This window comes from Bombus bifarius, unplaced genomic scaffold (assembly GCF_011952205.1).
Source record: "Bombus bifarius isolate JDL3187 unplaced genomic scaffold, Bbif_JDL3187 scf7180000009094_frag, whole genome shotgun sequence".
Lineage (NCBI taxonomy): Eukaryota > Metazoa > Arthropoda > Insecta > Hymenoptera > Apidae > Bombus > Bombus bifarius.
Window position 1 is genome coordinate 20,035 of NW_022884894.1, and position 6,464 is coordinate 26,498.

Here is a 6,464-nt window from a genome sequence, read left to right on the forward strand (position 1 = left end):
TTTTAAGGAGGGCTATAGAATTACTCCATACCTTTGTTAGACAAAGCGTTCATCCCTTGGCCGCGACTACGTTAGGCGACGGACTGTCGCCTCGAGCCAAAGCTCGCTATCACTAATCTCGAACAATTACAATCGGATTGAACAACTACAATTGTTTAATTACAGCTATAGTAGACTCTAGGTTATAATGTTGCGGGATTATCCAAAATTCCAAAAGCTCCGGTGTTCTTTCATCTCCGACAAATATAAGTACTGTCGAGAGACGCTCGTACAAACGTATTCGTAAAAACAGTGTATGATTGCTCGCATATGACTCGATAACTCGTATAACTCCGTTAATTACCGTTAATAACTCGTGAAACTCGAATTATAACTGACTCGCTCGCGACTGCTTCCTCTTATTGATAAATGATTTTTTGTCTATTACACGCCTGTCAAATTTCTTTACGAGCAGAACTGTAGCAAGTGCTATTGTAGCAGAATACAAAAAAATGATGCGTGCCTATGTGGGTGTCACGTTTATCTGCAGTTACGAAAATCTGAACTTTAGAAAGAGAACGTTGTTGTGGAAGTAATGATAAGTAAAGTGCGAGTGTTTGTGTAAATTCATATTTTTATAAATTGAAAAAATTAAATCTGAGCAGACGATTGTTTTATTATAAATGTTATAAGGAGTACTATATCTTGTATATTTCATACCTCGTTCGGTCTAATACTTCATATATGAAACCTATAGTGGTCATTGTTATCTATATTCATTCAATTAATATTTATTATTAATATTTATATTGAAACAATTTATGTTTATGTCTATGTATGAAGCATAAAAGTTTCAGCAACTATATGGTACGTGGTATTAGCATTATGCTAGGCATTATTTTACATTAGTCTTTGATTCCCGCTCTCTCGCTTGCGCGAATGAGAAGGATTAGGTTCTTACTTCGTTGGAATTGAAACTTATAACTCAACTTAATATGCCTTCGCAATTACTTAACTTGTGACTTAGAGAGTACACGTAGATACCCCGACCATTACACTAAACGATTGTATGTGCCAGTTTATAAAATATGTACGTTGTCATTTACTATATAACATTTAAACCTGGCGACGTGGTAAATGTAAAGATTACAAATATTGATAAACTGAATGATTTCGTTAATGTACAACTTGGTAAATTTAATGTTCAAATTCCACCAGATCATATATCTGACGAAGATCTAAGTCCCTTACAAAAGCTGAAAGTCGACAAAGAAGTAGAAGCAAGAGTCTTGTTCCTTTATATAGGCCGAAAAAAGTATATCTCACTTTGAAAAGGTCTTTAATAACGAGTGACTTGCCCATTTTAGGAAACATACAAGACGCGAAAATTGACTCGAAACACCACGCAACTATCGTTCAAATACATAAGCGTGGAATATTGGTAAAGTTTTTCGGGGATGTCAAAGGTTGGATTCCACATACTGCCCTCGAGCTGGAAACATCTAACGTAAATTGAAACTATTCAGCTGGACAAACAATTTTGGTAAAAATTCAAACAGTGAACACAGATTCGGGAAAAGTAGTTCTAAATGTGGCTAATCAAGACATAAAAGTTGAAGAAGCAACATTCGATATTGGTGAAGAAGTAGAGGGCACAATAATAGAATCATCCGCTCAGGGATTATATTTAAGAGTCAGTAGATATAAAGGACAAACTGTTAGTACAGGATTTTTACTAGATGGTCACATGTCACCTTGTATGGAGATTGCAGCTCTACTAGCATCAAAATATGTTCCTGGTCATACACTTTCAGCTCTTCTATTTGCTACAGTACCTAATTTAATTTTAACTAGGACTTTTGCAACTCAAGGAAGGTACAGGAATTTTGAAAAACTGAAAATAGGAGACTGTATACCTTGTACGATCAAGGATATGGGTATAAGACTGGTATAAGACTTATTTTTCCAGTTGCAGAATATACGCCATTTGGATATGTGTCCCATAGTAACGTTAGTAATTTTAATCTACTGCACACAAACCAAATTTTATTGGCAAAAATATTTTCTATTAACAGGAAAGAACAACAATTAAGACTAACATTACCGCTAAAGAAAATATACATTGAATCCATTGATCCTGTATTTTAATAAATTAGTAGAACTTTCAAGGAATTCATATTACAAAAACAGACCCATTGCATCTGTCAAATTAGGGCAGAGAGTTACTGGAGAGATTGAAAAAATTACGCCTGATTGGTTGGTTGTTCAATTGCAGAATAACTTGCTAGGTATAGTGTCTAAGAATCATTACTCTGAGAATAAAAAAATAGGGGACAAAATTTCTGGGACGATTATATGGAAAAATTACGTACACGAGCTTGTCCAATCGACCACGTTATCGTTAATAATGCATAAGTGCCAAAATAAGTGCCAAACAAAATAAGCAAATACAATTTCCTGACGGTAAATTGCTACGCGGTAGAATCTTAATGGTGACAAATTGGTTTATCCTGATGCTCCTTCAAGGTATTGGCAACGGAACTTTAGCTGCGATACCTGTACGTCGTCACATAAATAGTTTACTGCCAGATCTAACACCTTATACTATTCATTCTAAAATTAAATGTTACACCTCATTAAATTTCAAAAAATCCGATATTATGCCTCTCAGCGTCATAAAATCTGCATTTGAAAAGAAGTGTTGTGTGAGAGAGAAATCGGATGATAATAATAACTTAAAAAGAAAGAAGCAAAATCAAGAGTACGTGGCACTCGCCAAAAAAATAAAAATTGAAAAGTTACGGGAAGACGAAACATGAAAAACAAAGGGAAACGAAACAGAGAAAAACCAGAGAAAGATTTAGAAAAGGAATATTCAAAGAGAATGTGTGTTGAACAAACAGGAGAAGAAAAGATTAAACTGGAAGATACCAAAGCTTCCGAAGAAGATTTGAAATATGCTGACTCAACTCTCCTTCAGGATAAAGAGTCATCTTGCGATAGTGAAGATGAAGTAGAAGAAAAACCAAATCTGAGAAATAAGAAATTATGTGCCGCTGAACGTCGAGAACAAAAAAGACAGGAGAAACGTGAAATACGTCAAAGAGAAGAAGCACTCGCCAATAACCAGTTACCAAATTCTGTACATCAGTTCGACAGATTAGTTTTAGCTAGTCTAGACAGTTCAATAGTATGGTTACAGTATATGGAATATCATTTACAAACAACAGAAATCGAGAAAGCAAGAGCAGTTGCAAGAAGAGCGGTGAAAACGATTAATTTCAGGGAACAGAAGGAAAAATTAAACGTTTGGAAGGCTTGGTTGAATTTGGAGTCTAAATTCGGATTTCCTAAAGCACTGAATGATGTTTTTCAAGAGGCAGTGAAGTCTAACGATTCACTGAAAGTATACAGTCACATGTTGACTGTTCATGTCGAGGCTAGCAGGCAGATGGAACTAGAGAAAACAATTAATACCATGATTGGAAAATTTAACTGTATTCCCGAGATGTGATTTAATTGTGGAGAAGGGTTGCTAAAAATGGGTTTGAGGGACAAATCGAGGCATATTATGCAGAGAGCATTCCAATCTTTGCCAGCATCTGAACGTATGTACACTACAGAAATAAAGAGAGAGCAGTAACTCTGTTTGAGCAAATTCTAAGTTCTTATCCGAAACAGGTGGATATATGGTCTTGTTATGTTGATTCTCTAGTTAAATCTAATGATACTGATATAGCAAGGTAAAAATATTTTTTCAACTATATTTTGTCTTTTTAATTTCATACAGAATTTATCTTCTAATAATTTGTATTTACAGGAAAGTTCTAGAGAGAGCAGTTGTTCAGGCATTACCGCCTAGAAAGGTAAAGATCCTCTTTAAAAAGTTCATCAATTTTGAAGAACGAGTTCTGCCCGAGCAGTCGAGCTATGCGTACGTAAAACATAGTGCCTCAGACATTGTGCGACAAGAGTAGAGCAACAGAACCAATCGAGGATGGAAAAAGTACCATCAATAAGAATACTAAACAAAGGAGAAACATACACTATAAGCAGGGCAGTAGACCAACAGAGCCCAATTAAAACAAGAGAAGTACAGGGCTGCGCAAATACAAAAGAAATAGAAATGGAAATAATACAAGAAGACGACGTAAAGAGCAATACTAACAAGGACCTACCACAACATAACGAAAGTTGGAGAACTGTAACTCCCAGCAAAAAAAGAAAAATAAACACAAACACAAACGATAGGAGGACCACAGAAACAGAAAGTCAACAATGGCTACAAGAAATTCCTACACAAAACTCCTTCAGCTCACTGACAGAAGAGATGGACACAGACCCTACAGAAAAACCAAGAACACACACTCCCAAGCCACCACCAATCTACATAGACGCAAAAATAATAGACCCCCTCATTGATCTGCTAAACAGCACGGCAGGAAAAGAAAACTGCACTATCAAACAGCTCAAACTGGACCAGGTAAAAGTACAGACTAATACCCCAGAAACCTACAGAAAAGTAACTAAAGCGCTAAAGGAAGAAAACGCTGGGTATCACACTTACCAACCCAAATCCGACAAGAGCTGCAAAGCAGTAATCAGAGGTCTACACTCCAAAACAAATACAAACAAAATATGCGAGGAATTGGCCAAGATCGGACACCAGGTAAGAACGATCAACAATTTAGCCAGATTTGACACTAAGCAACCACTACCGCTATTCCTAATAGAGTTAGAACCGAAAAGCAACAACAAAGAAAAATTTGAAATTAAAAAAATCTCAAACACAATAATCACAGTCGAGCCACCCAGACATAGAAAAGATATACCACAATGCATGCGGTGTCAACAATACGGACACACAAAAAAGTACTGCAACAGAAGCCCGGCGAACACAAGCCAGCTACAAAGGCTGCGTAGTCAGAAAACAACTACAAAGCAAACTCTTCCCGCCGATTCGAAACAGGACACACAACAATTTCCACACGCAACAAGACAACACAGAATCTATGTCAGCACCAAATACACAGCATGTAATGAACAATAACCACACTAACACCAATACCGTCAAAAACCGAAGCTACGCGCAAATAGTCAACCGGTCGTCACCCCTAGATAATCAAGAATAGAACAACCACAGCAACGACGCTACAGAAATCAAAGAGTTAATAAAACATTCCATAAAAAACACCGAAATACTCACAAAAATGATAAGCGAACAAAACGAACTCCTCAGACAGCAAACACAGCAGATAACAGACATGTTACAATTACTTACTAACGTGATGAGCAAAAAATAAAAATAGACACGCTTAAAATAGCAACCTGGAACTCTAACGGCCTACAACAAAGGGCCCTAGAAACTAAAACATTCCTGTATAGCAACAACATCGATATACTACTCGTTTCAGAAACACACCTCACAATGAAAAGCTATATAAAAATACCGCACTACACCATATGCGACACCAAGCATCCTCCAGGGAAAGCACACGGAGGGATGGCAGTAGTAATAAAAAACATTAAACATCACCTACACAGTCAGGTCAGTAAGGAACATATACAAGCAACCACCGTTACCGTACAGACTAACAGCAACCAACTGCAGTTGTCAGCAGTATACGTACCGCCGCGACACAAAACTACAACGCAAATGTGGGAAGAGTACTTTCGACACTTAGGTGACAAGTATATTGCAGCGGGAGACTACAATTCAAAGCACACACTATGGGGATCAAGAATCACTACACCTCGAGGTAGAACCTTGGAAAAATACATTAGAAACAATAACCTCAGTATATTATCCACAGGAAGACCGACATACTGGCCGACAGACCTGAGCAAAATACCTGACCTGCTAGACTTTGCAGTTACAAAGGGACTAAACGCAAATAAACTAAACATAGCACCCAGCCTCGAGCTTACCTCCGACCATACGCCCATAATAATTGAATACAGAAACAAACCAATACTTTACAGCAGCACAGAGAAGCTATGCAATAAAACCACCAAATGGCAAATATTCAAAGAAATAATAGAGAGCAAAATCAGCTGCAACATCCCACTGAAAACACCTGAACACATCGATCAAGCAGTAACAACATTCACAGAAACTATCCAAGAAGCAGCAAGGGCAACCACTATACCTGAAACAACCAACAGACAAACAAAAACAGTTCCACTAGACATCCTCTAAAAAATTAGAGAAAAAAGAAAAGCGAAAGCAAAATGGCAAAAACAAAGAACAAAAGAAAACAAAAAACACCTAAACAAACTCACAAAAGAAATAAAAGACAAAATAAAAGAGCACAATAACAACGAGTTCACAAAGTTCATCGAGTCACTATCTGCTCACGAGAACTACAACTACTCCCTATGGAAAGCCACAAAAAAAAAAATAAAGAAGACAATAAAACTGGTACCAGCAACCAGAAGAATGGGCAAGAAGCAACGAAGAGCAAGCTGAAGAATTTTCCAACCAC

The 6,464-nt window shown here is 37.1% G+C and overlaps 1 pseudogene; it reads left to right on the top strand.

Moving 5' to 3' along the window:
- The first annotated feature begins 444 nt into the window (after positions 1-444).
- LOC117213438 lies at positions 445-3,956 on the top strand (annotated as a pseudogene).
- Positions 3,957-6,464: the final 2,508 nt, after the last annotated feature.